The following is a 17,673-nucleotide window of genomic DNA, read 5'->3' on the forward strand; positions in this document are numbered from 1 at the left end:
AGTAATCCGGATAGGTGACTTTAATTAAAGTCCGTATTTAGTGAGAAATACGGTATGTGTACACAGTTAAAGACCTAATAGGGTATGTCAAAGAAGTGTTGAGTAAGACCATGCAGGGTTAGACAAACTTATAAGATATATATCTCGATTCTATTATATTATGTGATTGATATATACGAGAATTATCTCTCGGATGGATACGGTTTGTGAAGTATTTATTGAGATATGTTTTGTGAAGTCATTATTGATATACAGTTTATGAAGTATTTATTGATATACATATATATAAATATATTTTTGTTTTTAAATTATATTATAAAATTATAATATTTTTAGTATCTATCAAGAGTAATTCAGATAGGTGGCTTTAATTAAGTCCGTATTTAGTGAAGTATTTATTGATTTACGGGTATTTTGAACACAAGTTTTGGTATTAAATATTTTAATATAATTTTACAATGTGTGATATTTGAGAAATAATGTTTATAACAATCTTATGATATTTTAAATTCCATATTCCCTTGTCAAAAAAAAAAAATTTGCATATTCGGTTAAAAGTATTATTTTGAGTATTTTATTGTAGTTTAATTCGTAAAATGTTCATTTTTATGAATATGAATTTTATATGATGCATTTTTAAAAATTAATATATATATATAGTTATTTTGAGTATAAGTACTTTATGTAGTTGATAATTGCTTACTGAGATTTTTGTCTCACGTTTTTAAATGTTTTAATGTTTTAGGCGAGAAAGAGCAATGTATAGGAGAAGTTACTGGTTGATAGACAAGGTTGAAGTGTCAAGTCATTGGTTTTGTCCTTAGTTAGGACATTTGCCTCTCATTTGGAGATTTGATTGTATTGGGTAATATTTTGAGACTTCAATGTAGTAGAAATATGGATTTAGTTTGTAATATATCTAAGAAGAATTCTTGAAAAGTATGATATATATGATATTTGGATAATTGGGAGACTACTATATTTCTATTTCACGCGCCGATGTCGATTGAGGTGGTTTAGGATTCGATGTGACATATCATCTTCCTCGCTTTTAATAAAAAAAATACATTATTGAGTTTCTAATTTATTAATTAATTATCGATTAAATGAAACATAAGTTTTTTTTTTGAATCAAAAAATCAATGAATTGAATTAATGAACCCGAATTGGGCAATAATGTAACATATTTGGTAACACACAACTCGGTAAAGAATTAAAGAATAGTGGACAAGAATTTAATCGTGCCGCCGTAGCCAAAGCATGGGCCGCTCCATTAGCTTGTTGCCGAATCCATCTGACTGAGTAAGAGTCATTTCCGCGCATAATATCCTTGCATTTGCCGATTAGATCTCCGAATTCTGATAAATCCGGTTCTGAAGATCGAACAGTATCGACCACCGTCTTGGCGTCCGATTCGAAGATCACGTTATTAATCCCCTCCCTACGCATCCATTCCATAGCTTGGAACAGTGCCCCGGCCTCACTCTCCTTCACTGTGAATATGTTTTGTACCTTCTCTGATCGGCAGTTCAGAACCGTTCCATGTTCATTACGAAGGACTGCTCCGATTCCGGCGAACCCGTCATCCTTATTAAACGCCGCATCAGTACAACATGATAACCTGTCCGGCGCTGGGGGATGCCAATTTCTGCATCTGCTGACCTGGTTGTAGCCGCCAGCCAAAGTCGATACTTCCTGTTTCAGCAACTTCGGATGTCCCCAGTCTTCCCCCGTTATCAATGCTCTGAACCAAATGTCGTCGACTGTCGTGACTTTCGCCTTCCACAGACGGTCGTTCCTTGCCCTCCACAAACTCCAATTGATCATAAGGAACGCATTTTCGTCCTTTTCGTTCAGAATTGTTAGAATTTTGTGGAACCAGTCTCCGATTCCCTCGGCTCGCCTTGCCTGTTCATGTATAACAGATAGCAGCCTAGCCTTACGCCAAAGTCGAACAGCCACATTACATTCTATAAAACAATGCCATTCGTCTTCCCAACATTCATTACACAACACACAGTTAACTTGTAATTGGATATCTCGTCTTTGCAAGTTCACTCTAACGGGTAAACTGTTTCTTGTTAGCTGCCAGTTGAAGTAACGGACCTTGTGTGGGATTTCTGCTTGCCACAGTCGCTTCTAGTTCCCTTCCACGAGATACCTTTCTTCTTCCTCCATATTCACGGTAACTCGGTATGCGCTTTTCACTGAATACATGTCGTTTGCTTGAGCTTGCCAAATAATTTTATCTTTGAGGCCCGATAACTTTGTTGGAAGTTTGCTGATCTCTCTGATATCTCTGGCATGGAATACCTCCTCCAACAATTCAAAATCCCATTCAAGTGTGTTAGGAATAAGTAAATCACATACCTTTAATTGCTCAAGTTCTGCTATCTTGGGGGTTTCGATGAACCCATTTGCCTCATCTCCCAGCCATCTGTCATTCCATACATTTCTTGAGTTACCATCTCCAATCTTCCATCTGACCCCCTCTCTGAGAATTAGTTGAGAACTCCATATACTTCGCCAGATAAAACTAGGAGAATGCCCCAGTGAGGCATTCAAGAAATCCCCTTTATGGTAGTATTTAGCTTTGAAGATTTGACTGACAAGCGAAGTGGGTTCGGTAATGAGCCACCACACTTGTTTTCCCAACATAGCTAGATTGAAGGCCGTGAAATTCTTGAAGCTAAGTCCTCCTCTTAACTTTGGAATACAGAGTTTGTCCCATGACATCCAATTCAATCCCCTTTCCCCTGATTTTTTATTTCCCCACCAAAAGGAATTGAGCATCTTCTGCAATTCATCAGCAGTAGACACGGGTAGTAGAAATACACTCATAAAATATGTGGGAATTGCTTGCCCCGTAGCTCTGATGAGTGTCGCTTTACCGGCTTTGGACATGCCTTTCCCTCTCCAACGTTGAATTTTTTGCCACAGAAGGTCCCTGAAGTGTGCAAATATAGCTTTTTTTTATCTTCCAACTAGGGAGGGTAAGCCCAGATATTTCCCATTTATGAGAGGATTGAATACTTCCAGTATGCTACTAATCCCATGTGCCAATTCAGGGGCCACGTTTCTACTGAAAATAATCCCCGATTTACCACAATTGATCGCTTGCCCTGAAGCTCTTTCATATTTCCTTAGAACCTCCTTAACTCCTCTAGCTTTTTCGATATTTGCATGACAAAACAGAAAGGCATCATCTGCAAATAGGAGGTGAGAAATGGACGGGGCACTTCTAGTTACCTGACATCCGTGCAGCTTCCCTCTATTCTCTGCCTCTGTAAGTAACACAGTCAAACCTTCCATACAAATCAAAAACAGATACGGAGACAACGGATCTCTCTGTCTAATTGCGCGCTTAGGTACCACTGGACCCACAAGTTGATCATTCACTCGAATCATATACTCTACAGAGGAGACACAAAGCATTACCAGGTTGACCCATTTGCTATCAAAGCCCAATTTTAATAGTATCTCCCTCAAATAATTCCAATCCACTCTGTCATAGGCCTTGCTCATATCAATCTTTAAGGCCATACTTCCCTTCTTCTTTTTAGTATTGCAATTTAGGCTATGGATTAGCTCAAATGCAATTAGGACATTATCATGTATGGACCGCCCTTTGATAAACGCAGATTGATTGACAGATATTATCGAAGGAAGAATTGATTTCAGTCTATTAGCCATAACTTTTGACATAATCTTAAACAGCACATTGCACAAGGCGATAGGACGAAGTTCTGACATCTCAGAGGGATTCTCGCATTTTGGAATCAATGTAAGAATGGTATTATTGAGACCAGTAGGGAAGTTACCTTGTTCCATCCAGAAAGAGCCAGCCGCAAAAATATCATCCCCAAGCAGCTCCCAAAAGTGTTGATAGAAATCGGGGTTGAAACCATCTGGGCCCGCCGCCTTGTCCGGATGCATCTCAAACAGGGCCGCTTTAAATTCCTCTTTTGTGTAGGGTTGCAACAGAACTTCGTTATCATGAGAGGATACCCGCGGTATGACATGCTCAACCACTGTCTCCCATTCGACATTGCTTTCAGAGAAAATGCTTGTATAGTATTCCTGCGCAATCTGCCCCAGCCCATCATTATCCGTCACCCAATCTCCTATTGCATTTCGAAGGCGACTAATTCTGTTATGCTTCCTGCGTCCGTTAGCATAGGCATGGTACAGCTTAGTGTTCGAGTCCCCATCTTGGAGCCAAAGAAGTTTTGATCTTTGACGCCAATGATCTTCTTGTTGCAGCAAGAGTTTAACCAATTCTACTCTGGTTGCTTCATACTGCACCGCATCTTCACTCTGTGAGCTCTGTCTCAAACGTGCAAGCCTAGATTGGAGTTTGTTTATATTCTTTATTAGGTCAACAGCTTTCTGCCTGCCCTAATTTCCCAGCTTCCCAGCTAACTGCCTCAATCTGTGATCTAAACTGTCATTACTGCTATCCTGCCAGGCATTGTTAACTATATTGCGTAAATCTGCCTCTCGGATCCACTTCTGTTCAAATCTGAAATTCCGGGAAACACTCTGTATATGTGTCGTGTCAGTTCTTAGCATGATGGGTGAGTGGTCTGACGTAGGTGCAAGTAAATTAGTGCAACTACTATCAGGGAATAAAGATTGCCAATATTCAGACCCCATACATCTGTCTAGCCTCTCCTGAACTTCATTCGGTTTACCCCTATGACGAATCCAAGTATATTGGTATCCCAATAATGGCATATCATGTAATCCACATTGCTGAAGGGTTTCTCTGAACCCCCTATAGCACCACTCGGGATGCTCTACAAGACCTTTTTTATCCTCATGATTCAACAGGTCGTTAAAATCACCCACAATGGCCCCACGGGAGAGGAGAGGCGGCAGCAAGATTCCTCAGAATATTCCAAGAAACCTTTCGTCTAGCTCTCTCTGGGCACCCGTAAAAACCGGTTAGCCTCCAATCACCTTTATCTAAATCATGAACCACTAAATCGATGTGATTAATAGAGTAAGAAAGTAATTAGCAATCACTAGCTTTCCTCCAAAAAACACAAACACCTCCACTTCTTCCTATGCAGTCAACCGCAAACCAACCTCCAAATCTGATTTTACTACAGAGAAATTCAATTCTTGATTGACCCACTAGTGTTTCGAAAAGGAAGATCACATCGGGCCTGTGAGCTCGAACCAGCTCACAAAGAATTGGAACTGCCTTGGCGTTGCCCAAGCCTTGACAGTTCCAGCTGAGAACAATCTTACTGGCGGGCGAACCCCTTGGTCCGCCTTAAAATCTTTTTCCGTATCCCCTTTACTCGTGGTGAAAGCTGCATTTTGTGTTTTCTCCGAAGCTGAATCCCCCTGACCTCCCTCTGTCATCGGAGGAATAATATCAACTTCCATACTTTGGGCTGCTTTCTCTGTTAACTTGAGGGTACCTGCTTTCAACTCTCCCCTTCTCCTTTTCCTCTCTTCATTAAATTCCAACCCTGTTTCTGGTTGAATATTTTCCTTCAGACTATGCGTGGATTGCCCTGTTTCAAAAATACTGGTTCCAAAGTTCCGGGCTAGATGTTGTAAATTCTGTCGTTGAACTAGAGCAGGATATGTCTCTAGTATAGCAGCGTTCCTTTCCCTTGGGGAATTTGATACTGCGGTACTGCCTGAGTTAGTCTCATCTCTGAGCCATTTTTCTCCCCCCAGAAGGTTCTGTCTACGGGCTGGGGCTCTAAGGGATACATCCCACAATCTAATCACATCCTCTTCCTTATTCTCAAAATAGATATCATAGTGTCTATCTAAGTGCCCAATAAGTCCGTATATAAAGCAAAACGTAGGTAATTTTTCGTACCTGAAAGTGCAGAGCAGCCACTCTCCTCCTGCTTTCCTAACCTTCTTCTCCCTCTGAAGTGGTTTTCTGATGTCTAAGCACACCCGGACTCTCAAGAAGCTGTGCGCATGAGTCCATACGTTCTTCGGGTCAGCCGACACAAAAGTTCCAATAAAGTTGCCCAAAGCCGTAGCAACCGTTTCAGAAAATAACCCCGGTGTTAGTCCGTAAATCTGAACCCAAAAATTGGTTTGGGTTAAGGGGGCTTCAGATGGTAATTCTCCCTCTTCCAGGGTATGTAGCAGCAAGAGGTTATTTTCGAATGTCCACGGGCTGTTTTCCACAACCCAATTCAAATCATGTGGATGGAAGAACCGAAATAACATGAGCTTACCTCCTAGCTCGGATATCGCAAGACCTTTCCCGGGACGCCATATGCTTGCCATTCGGTGTTTGAAGATTTGGAAGTTAAAATTCCTATCCGTAACCAGCGACCCAACCATACAGAGCTTGTAATTCGGCATTTCAGCGTTTCCGACGGCGTCGGAGAATTCGAACCCATCCTCGACGATGGCAAGTTTCTGCATCTGTGCTTCCATGGTGCGGCGATAAGGGGGTGGGCAGAGGCTGGATAAGTTTCAGGGGAAAGTGAGTTTGGATTGGCGGGGATACGGTGGATCAATTAGGGTGAAGCGGAGGATGATGATAGAAAAAAAAAACAGGAGGGCGGCGGCAGAATAAAGACCTCTCAAAAGGAGGAGACTCTCGACAGGGAGAGAGAAAACTTTAAATGAAACATAAGTTAAATAGTCATTAATGTTTTTTAACCTAATCGCTAAAATTAAACTTTATGAAATAATTACTAATTAAATTTAATACATTCTGTTTTAGTAAAACAATATTTTTTAAAAATTTATCAAATTACTCGGTTCGAGGTTCGTTAGACACTCTTTAGGTAGATTCTCTTCCAATCAGGACTGACCATAGGAATGAGCCAGGAGTGTGGCTGTCGAAGGCCCAAAGCCAAAGCCAAAAAAGGACCAAATTTAGTTTTTTTTTTTTTTTTTACTTATATATAGTCATCTTTTTGTTATAAATATAGTTAGGATGCCTATTCAAGTATAAAATGAACTAAATAATATGATATTTTAGGTTTAAAATTGGCTCAATTTTCTATTTTAAATATTTAAGTACAATTTTTTTAAAGGCATTTTATCTCTTATTTCGTCTAGAATCCATAAATTGTCAGGACCGGTCCTAGTTCCAATTACTTTTTTTTATGTATACTAAGACACGAACTTGAAATCTTTAGTTTAAGTGATTTAGGATCTTTTACAACTAAGTTCAATATTAATTTGTTTAATAAAAAATAGTTAAATACTAGATTATTAATTTTTTAATGTATTATTGTGTCGAACATTATGAAACACTAACTAGTTTGTGGTAGATAGGTAAATTTATCATTTTGTTTATAATTTTTTTCATTAAAATAGTTTTTTAAATATCTTATGGATAATCTTTTAAAAAAATTCTTATAGATAATACATATATATATTTATTTTAATGACACAGTATAAAATAAGATATTGTCACGTCCGTGTCCTTAATTTAGTTATTACACTCTAATATTAGGTTATAGGAAAAAGTACAAAAATAAACCTTGTGGTTACACATGTTTTCGATCTGTACCTTTATGGTTTAAAAGTTTGCAAAATGGTACCTTGAGGTTCATTCCGTTAGCAAACATAAGCAAAATTGACTAACGGTGTTAAAAATCAAAAGGAAAAGATTTAATTTAATCCTTATATTTATTTATTTTATAAATTAACCTCCTTATTATCTAATTATCATAAACAAACCCTAAAATAAAAAATAAAGATCAAATACACCATCTTGTTTATCTCTTTTTTATTTTTTTTTCTCTCTGTCTCTCTAAAATCAATTCAATTTATGTGCAATCATATCTCCGCCTTCCGCATTTCTCTACCACCTTCTGCTTAATATTTTCGAATCTTTTCTTAATTCAATCTCATATTTAAGTTGATGCACGAAGGATCGGGGATTGCTCGTTGTTTGTTTCAGGAATTTTTTGATGGTTGGCTTGTCCGCCAGCAACACTGTCTCCAAGAGCTCTTATCGCTTCATCAACAACAGACTCATGAATTCTCAAAGAGGTTATTACTCGAATTCTCGCTCATTACGAACAATATTACCAGGAAAAATCACGACTCGCTCATCGGAATATCTACATCGTCTTCTCTCTGCCGTGGTTTACTCCCTTCGAGCGTACTTTCCTCTGGATCGCCGGATTCAAGCCTGCACTCACTTATAGAGCTCTTCACAGCTCTGTTCTTGATCTATCGGAAGAGCAGAGGCAACTTATCAGTAGGCTAATAAGGAGGAGACAAAATTGGTTGAGAAAATGTTACATGATGAGATGGTCAGAGTTCAGGAGAGCGTTGCGTCGCGGCCCTTGCTGGAGTGGGCGAATGGGTGGATGTTGGATGGTGAAACCAGAATCGAAGAATCGGCGATTGAGAGGATTGGATCGGAGATAGAAGTAATGGTAGGACGGGCGGATGTGCTGAGGATGAGCACGATGATGAGAGTGGTGGAGATTCTGTGTAACATCCGTAATTTTACGGAATCTATCGTGTAAAATAGAGTTTTAATTATAATATCAATATAAATTAAAAATTTGTAATTTGTTTTTATTAAGTGGTCCCACTACTTTATATTATTATTATTATTATTAGTAGTAGTTTGGATAACTACAATTTCGTTTTATGTGGGGGAAGGTTTTGCAGCTAACGTTTTTACTGGGTTCTGCAATATAAAATTTCTTTTCTTTTCATTCTATTTTTCTACATTACTCCATATTCCGGCCATCTCTTGAGACGAAAAATATACCATTAAATTCTTTGTTTCGTGAGGAATATTTTGAAACCACTATTGATATTTTTCTGATCGAAAAATATATTGACCGGAGCGGGTATTTTGCACCGTGAAAGTATTAGATCCCGACCTTTTAGACGATTTTAATATTGAATGGAGTGCACTTTTGGACTCCCCTGGTCGTTGGCTATCTCGTGATAGTCTCGGCTTGCGATTCCGACATCTCCGACGAACTTCCGGCGACCGACCACCACGCTCCGGCGAAACTCCGGGGCACCGGTAATGAGTCAGTTAGAACCCGAACAAATTAATTAGCGTTTTGGATCGAAAGGTAAACTTAATTGCTTATGTTTATATATATATATGTCTTTATATATTTATTTATATGTTTATGTGAGTGTCTATTAATACTTTGTCATCGAATAATTAAATGTATGTTGAATGAATACTGAGTATTTGAGTTATTATTTAATTGGTACTTGATTTATATATATGATGAATTGAAACGTGGAGTTTCAAATGTTCTCTGTATGGTTGAATTTATTGAAATAAGGCTTTGTTCCTTTTAAAATCATGTTGCTCATGTATTTACCTATTGAGGTATTAACTGTGAAATTATACCATGATAGAATTGGAATGTATATGAGTTTAGAAGTTTATAAATTACGAAATTTTATTGGATTATGTTTGAGTTAGAACAAAACATAAATAGCTAGCTTCGGTGAGTATATTCAATGGTCTGGAGGTTTGTTGATACTGTGATCACAGGCACCTGGGTAGGGTGTTATTTTACTCTAATTGAGTTTATACTGTGTCCTGAAACTGGGGGCGATAGCAGTACCGTATTATTGGAAAAAAAAAAAAAGAAATCATTACGAGGTTAAAAATGTACTATTGTTAACCATGAGACCATTGAGCATATTTCACTTAGGTCTAGCTGGGCCCTTAAAAATAAAGATAATAAATTATAATTTTGTTGTTTGAAGTAAATCGAGTCACCTACGAGATGATATGTTTATATCTTATTCTTGATTGATTGATGGTTGATTGTTTGATTTATTAAATGTGAAGATGTATGAAATTAATTAATTAATTATATATATATATAAACATAGGTAATTATGCTTATTGAGTAGGTAGCTCACCCCTTGCCACGTTGAAATTTTCAGGCTAGGTTCAGAGGTTCTCCTATTTGTTAGATTTTCAGGTTTACTCTACATTCAAGCTGGCCAGCACAAGCGTCTCATTCTTATTAGAAATTTTATGGACATTTATTAGGATTTAAGTTATTGTTGAACCAGATTACTTTATTTAGATTAAGTGAAATTTTTATTGATCAATTACATTGTTTTATTGGTTATTGAACCTTTTGAATATTGATTTTTGATAGACGGTAATAAATGAAGAGCCTTTATATAGTTATGTGGGTGGTTGTTCTTAGTTATGACAACTGCTTGGTTTTCTATGTATTTTCAATGTGATCCGGAACGGGGTTACATTCTGACTCCCAAACAGAACGTTAAGTTTTTTACGGCTGCGACGGAGCTACAGTCGAAGATCAGGAATATCAATATGCAATGACGGTAAGATGATAATTAAGATGATGAGGTAGGTAGCAGGAATGAATTATAGCTGAGTTACTCGAGCACGTCATTGTTGTTAACTATGTCTTTTTGAAATATCTTTTTGGAGGTTAAATTTTTTTTTCTCTTTACAGCACTCATTAAGGATCTGTTTTTTAGATTTAGAAACTAATTAAAGGTTAGATATTTAAAAAGAGATGGAAATTTAATTGATTTTAAAGAGAGAAATAACAAAGAGGATAGAGAGAAGAGAAAAGGAAAAAAAAATCAAAGAGAGAGGGAGAAGATTGTGTATTTGATTTTTATTTTTTATTTTGGGGTTTGTTTGTGATAATTAAATAATAATGAGGTTAATTTATAAAATAAATAAATATAAAGACTAAATTAACTCTTTTCCATTTGACTTTTAACACCGTTAGTCAATTTTGTTTGTATGTTGCTAACGGAATGAACCTCAATGTACCATTTTGCAAACTTTTAAACCACAAGGTGCCGATCGAAAACAGGTGTAACCACAAGGTTTATTTTTGTACTTTTCCCTATGTTATATTATAGTTATTTATTGATTGGAGAGTTAATTGGGTATTATGGACATAGTTTGGAGACTATTAAGTGTTGATTATGATCTTTCTATTTCACGCCTGATGCCGATTGAGGTCGTTTAGGGTCGGGTGTGACAGTTTGGTATCAGAGCCTAGGTTAAATTTTTCGGACCTAAGGTTGATAGTAATTAAGGAATATGGATATTTGGTGATAGCTAAGAAACAATTTGGAAAATTTCGAGGATTGGAGTAACTAGTTAAGTAAGTTGTAAAAATTACATTTGATGGCTTGTAGTATACTTAGTATCAAATAGTATACTTAGGTGTCTACAAATGAAGGAAGTATTTGATAATTTGTATTATAGGTTAAATTCATGACATTAAGTATGAATGGAAATTGATATTTGAGAGTTTATTATATATGAAATAAGGATATTAGACTTTTAAATGGTCTGATGAGTTTGTGTTCTTAGGAGTATAAGAAATTGAGGAAACGATAAAATGATGAATTTTGAAGCTAATAGATATGTGATTAAGAAAGAGAAAATGTGGAGATACAATTAATTGTTTTGGAGGTTGATTATAAATCGGAAATTATGATGGAAGTCAAGATATAGGCATATACAGAGGCGGATGTAGGAGGTCAAAGGGGCCATTTGTCCCCCCCTCCCCTTCGTCCCCAATAAAACAAAATTTAGTCCAAAACTTTGGTTCCTCTCAAAACGACACCGTTTTGCCTTGTGAGTTTTTGATATAAAAAGAAGCGTTAAGGTGTAAAAATATCCTTAACGTTTTGGGTCAGGAGAAATTTTACCCCTTAACGTCTAAAGGATTAAACTCTTATTTGGGGTAATTTTTATAAAACATTACCCCATTGGACCTGGTTGGGAAAATTTTCCCCAGAAGGGGCTGTTTCCCCAACCAGAGTTACTTTTTCATATTTTTTTGAATTTTTTTTACTGGCGCCGTAATGGGCTAGTGGACAAGAAAATGGATTCATGTCCACAAGTGGGGCAGTATTAAGAAAAAATTATTATTATTTTATAAAAATAAAAATAAAATTTATAAATTAATTATAAAAAAAGAAATTAATTTATATTTTTATAAAAATAAAATATATATTATAATAGTGTTATTAATGCAATAGATATTTTATTGTGTTATTAATACGCTAAATGTTTTTTTTTTGTTAGTAATGTGATAAATATTTAACGTATACATTTCAAGTGAGGTACAAATTTAATCATAACGTATGAAATTGTGCAAATTTAACATTACCGTTTCCAAGGAAGATCAATTTTAATCATATGCTACCGAAAATTTGGAAAAAATTTGTTTGACTCTTATTTAACCACGCCAGACCTTCTAAAACAGTTTGTCGAAAAATTGAATTAGTTTCATACATTTTTTTCGTAACTATATTTTAGACAGTTTCAAAAAACTATATTTTAGACAGTTTCAAAAAACTAAGCTTGTTACATATAAATTAATCACAATTTCTTTGAAAAATATCTAAAATATTTTACTCTGTTATTAATATACTAAATATTTTTTTTTGTTAGTAATGCACTAAATATTTAATCGTAACGTTTCAAGTATAGTCCTAATGTATGAAATAGTACAAATTTTATCTTAACGTTTTCAAGTTATATTTAAATTTGGGTTAAGGTGCAAAAATACCCCTAATGTTTTGGGTCAGAAGCAATTTTACCCCTAACGTCTAAAATGGTGCAATTTTACCCCTAACGTTTGTAGCCAAGAGCAATTTTACCCCTAACGTTGATAAATTTGGTCAATTTCAGACACTATTATAAAATACAGTCATTTTTTTTCTTTATTTTGCACCAATTGGATATCAATTTGTTCTAAAAAAAGATATCATGTTTTTGTAATTTAATAATAAAATTGGAGATTAATATTTATAAATTCGGTGAATTTTTTGAATTTTTTTTTGTCTAATTCGTACAATAGATAGTATATTTTTAATATTTTTTATTTTTTCACATTCCAACATATGTTTGTGATTTGTTACTGATAAAATAACGCATGTGTGAAGTGTAGATGACAAGATTCATGACCGAGAAGACAGTTTGATGAAAGTGTCTGAAATTGACCCAATTTATCAATGTTAGGTGTAAAATTGCTCTTGGCTACAAACGTTAGGGGTAAAATTGTACCATTTTAGATGTTAGGGGTAAAATTGCTCCTGACCCAAAACGTTAGGGGTATTTTTGCACCTTAACCCTTTAAATTTTAATCAAAATTTTATAAAATAAAAATTCAATAATATAATTGTAATATATAATTTTATTTTTAGAAAATGATAAATTAATTTCTTTCTTTTATAATTGTTTTATAAATTTTATTTTTATTTTTATAAATAATAATGAATTTTTTTTTAATATTTGTTGGGGGTAGTGGCGTGAAGCCACTGCCCCACTTGTGGAAAGGAATCCATTTTCCTGTCCACTAGCCCATTACGGCGCGCTGTAATAGGTAAAAAAAATTCAAAAAGATATAAAAAAAGTAACCCTGGTTGGGAAACAACCCCTTCTAGAGAAAAATTTTCCAACCAAGTCCAATGGGGTAGTTTTTTTAAAAAAATAACCCAAATAAAAGTTTAATCCACGTCTAAAATGGTGCAATTTTATCTCTAATGTTGGAAGGCAAGAGCAAATTTACCCCTAACGTTGATAAATTGGGTCAATTTGAGAAATAATTCATCAAACTGTCCTCTCGGTCATGAATCTTGTCATCTACACTTCACACATGCGTTATTTTATCAGTAACAATTCACAAACATATGTTGGGATGTGAAAAAAATAAGAAAAAAATATTGAAAATATATTGTCTTTTGTACGAATTAGACAAAAAAAATTAAACAAATTCACCGAATTTATAAATATTAATCTCCAATTTTATTATTAAATTATAAAAAAACATTATATCATTTTTTAGAACAAATTGATATGCAATTGATGCAAAATAAGAAAAAAATGACTATATTTTATAATAGTGTCTGAAATTGATCCAATTTATCAACGTTAGGGGTAAAATTGCTCTTGGCTACAAACATTAGGGGTAAAATTGCACTATTTTAAATGACAAATTAATGGAGTATTGATGATAATTAAACTATATTAATTGTAAGGAGTTAACAACTTGCAAAAAAACAAATATATATAAATACACCTTATACTACATGTTTTTGTAAACCAATATTCTGAAGGGCTAGAAATTCTCCTTGAGTCTCACTCGAACAATTACCTCTCTAGTTCATTCTCTTTTTAGTTTGTGTGGATACCATTAGAGACAATCTACACTTGATTGTTACATTGGTTGACTACTAACCGTTTCTTTTGTTTAGTTGTGCTCGTGATAAAACGGTTGATTTCTACGTGGGTATTTCGTTTGCAACCGTAGATTGTTCTTCAAAGAAAGGTACACACGTTCAATCCCTTTTATATGAAATAACGATTAATGGATCTTGGTAAAGGGAAATAGATAAATTAGATAAAACAAATTATACTTCCAAATGACAAAATCATTTTTACAACCAAAATAAAATAAAAATGAGACATCGATAGGGTAGCGAGAGGTGTGGAACCTGAGTAACGGTAGAAATGAAATTTTATCTCTAAAAATGGAACTATAACAACTATTGTTTTACAAAAACAAAGCAACATCACAATTGAGTACAAAATAGCTACTATATAAGAAAAAAAATCGAATAATTACTTTCAGAAACATAAGGATTTCTTATAATTTTTAACACATTTTAGTTCTTCTATTTTTATCAGATTTCTTCAGTTGGAGATATCAAAGTTTGAATTCTCCAAATTTTTGAACAAAATGCTATTAAGTAGTTTATCAATAAAAACCGCTTCTAAATAGATCTGAATCTCTTAATCAAGTAAGAACAAATTATAAGGTTTTACCATGTCTTTGTTTGTCATTTTATACAAACAACTATTATCAATCAGCCGAGTTTTACCAAACAAGTTACACAATCAGCTGAGTTTTACCAAACAAGTTACACAAGCAGCTAGTCAAATCAGCTAACTAAAAAGATAATTAACTAACAGCTATTTGCCAAACAGGAACCGTAAGCCAAGAAGAGAGAATTTAAAATGTGGAAAAATATATAGAACTCTTATCTTTAGATTTGTGGGAGATAATCAAAGCCATAAAGAAAGTGAAGGGATAGAGAAAATCAATATAGAGTACATAGTTTTTTATTTTCTCATAAAACCGTTTCAGTTTAAATGGTAAATTTATAATTACCATATAAATGTAGAAATAATGAAAATTAATTAAAACTAAAGACTAAAAATAATTACTTATTTTTTATATAATTGATTTTTTCTTAATATGACATCTCAGCAAAAATTCTAAGATCAGTGAATCTTGAAATACAAATCTTGTATTCTAAATATAATGGATAAAATACTAAAATACGCCTATGATTTTTAAGGAAATATTATTATTTTTTATATAATTAATTTTTTCCTAATACAACATCTCGGTGAGTGAATCTTGAAATGCAAATCTTTTATTCTAAATATAATGGATAAAATACTAAAATAGGTTTATGGTCTTTAGGGAAAATATAATTATTTTTTATAGGCTTAATACACAAATAACCCCCTGAACTTGTCCAAATGTTGCCGAAATTTTAAATATCAAATTTTAACCATTTATTGCCGAAATTTTAAAAAGACTAAATTGAATGTTAAAACTAAATATGTACTTCACAAAAAACATTAAGGTCAAATTTGATATTTATATTTTAATTAAGAGATAATGTACCAGAATAGGTATATGGTTTTTGAGAAAGTTTAAATTTAGGTTCAACGTACAAAATAACACTGATATAAGCTTAACATTTAAAAAGGTATGAAATTTAGATATCGATAACAAATTAGACACGTTATTCCTATATACTTTGCCCCCACTAAATGAAAATCCTGGATTCGTCCCTGTATTTAAATGGAATTAATTTGAATCATACATAATTTAAGTAATACATTCTGCAGCTAATTATGATTGTTATTTGCTTATGTTGAATGTAGAAATTAGACGGATGCAAATGGATGCACATCAGCAGTTTGCAAGGATTTCTTTAGACCATGAGAACAGAACACTAGAACTGGAAGCTGAAAGAAAAGAATTGGAGAGGCGTGAAAGACAACTGGAAGAAAGAGAAATTCAAAATGAAAATGTGATGAGAAATCTTGATTTTCAAAAGCAAAAGGTAAAATATTATTTGACATTTCATAGGCTGTCAAGGGCATTACTTTTTTCGTATGATGCATGGTGTTTAATGTGTGTTTGTCTGTGTACACGAATCATTCCCTAGTACAATTATCAGAAGTTCTTCATAAATAGTCATGGATACTTTGTTGGAACTAGAAAGCTTATCATATATAAATTGCTGCAACTGTTGAATGAGGACTAAAGAAATCACTTTTATAGAATAAAATAAAACTTTTACAAAACAATTATATAACTCGTAGTAAATTTGCTGCACACACAAGTCACAACTCACCACTCACTTCTCAGGATTTCTCAGTTCACACACAAACACAAACAATTACACATATTTATAGTTGAGTGCATAGCATCCGCTGCCCTGAATATTTATTGTGGTTCCTTTGTATGTTTTGCGAACTATTGATTCTCGTCGAATATGGTTAAAGTATTTGATAAATAGTCAAATGGGTTAAATAAGTTAAATTTTTTAATATCTTGTATATGCATCAAATTTCAGTTTTATAGTTGGAGTTTGCCAAAATATATAGTTCGCTTAATGCATATTAACACCCAACTTAGCATGTTTTGCCTATTGACACTCTAAACATTAAAAATAATCTTTAAAAAAACTATCACACATATAGTTCGCTTTAAAAACCTATCACATACCTATAGATGACTCATTAAGACCTCATGCGCACAAAATCGTTGATTTGTCATCTTTCACAGATGAGGCGGCATCTATGTTGCACGGACACGGACACGGATACGGTATCCGACACGGATACGGATACGGGAAACGTTATTTCTATAAAACACAAGACACGGATACGTGGGGGACACGTGTAAATATTAAAAATATTGGGGCAAATTTATAAATATTAAAAATATATTTTTATATATGATTTTTTGTAATATAACTAAATAAATACATATAAACGAAATTGAATTGAAGGAGATGAACGGATATTAAAAATAACTCTCCAATGGAATAAGAATCAATCGATGATTGAAGGAGATGAACGGATGTTTTCAGAATTGAATTGAAGAATCGGAATACATCCAGAATTGAATTGAAGAATCGGAATAGGAAAGGATGTTTTCAGAATTGAATTGAAGAATCGGAATAGGAAAGGATGTTTTCAGAATTGAATTGAAGAATCGGAATAGGAAAGGATGTAATCGGAATCGGAAAGGATGTTTTCGGTTTTGAAGAATCCGCTGCCCTGAATATTTATTGTGGTTCCTTCATATGTTTTGCGAACTATTGATTCTCGTCGAATATGGTTAAAGTATTTGATAAATAGTCAAATGGGTTAAATAAGTTAAATTTTTTAATATCTTGTATATGCCTCAAATTTCAGTTTTATAGTTGGGAGTTTGCCAAAATATAGAGTTGGCTTAATGCATATTTACACTCAACTTAGCACGTTTTGCCTATTGGCACTCTAAACTTTTAAAATAATCTTTAAAAAAACTATCACACATATAGTTGGCTTTAAAAACCTATCGCATATCTATAGATGACTCATTAAGACCTCGTTGATTTGTTATCTTTGACAGATGAGGCGGCATA

General features: G+C 34.1%; 1 long non-coding RNA gene and 1 pseudogene across 1 annotated transcript; both read left to right on the forward strand.

Annotated features, from left to right (window-relative positions):
- The first annotated feature begins 7,680 nt into the window (after window positions 1-7,680).
- Window positions 7,681-8,607, forward strand: LOC136220403 (protein RESPONSE TO ABA AND SALT 1-like; annotated as a pseudogene).
- Window positions 8,608-8,624: 17 nt separating this feature from the next.
- LOC136220404 (uncharacterized) lies at window positions 8,625-10,141 on the forward strand. The gene is made up of 2 exons (XR_010684519.1): window positions 8,625-9,050; window positions 9,889-10,141. It is a non-coding gene; the product is annotated as an uncharacterized lncRNA (long non-coding RNA).
- The last annotated feature ends 7,532 nt before the right edge of the window (window positions 10,142-17,673 follow it).

The sequence above is a fragment of the Euphorbia lathyris genome, chromosome 2 (genome assembly GCF_963576675.1).
Source record: "Euphorbia lathyris chromosome 2, ddEupLath1.1, whole genome shotgun sequence".
Classification (NCBI taxonomy): domain Eukaryota; kingdom Viridiplantae; phylum Streptophyta; class Magnoliopsida; order Malpighiales; family Euphorbiaceae; genus Euphorbia; species Euphorbia lathyris.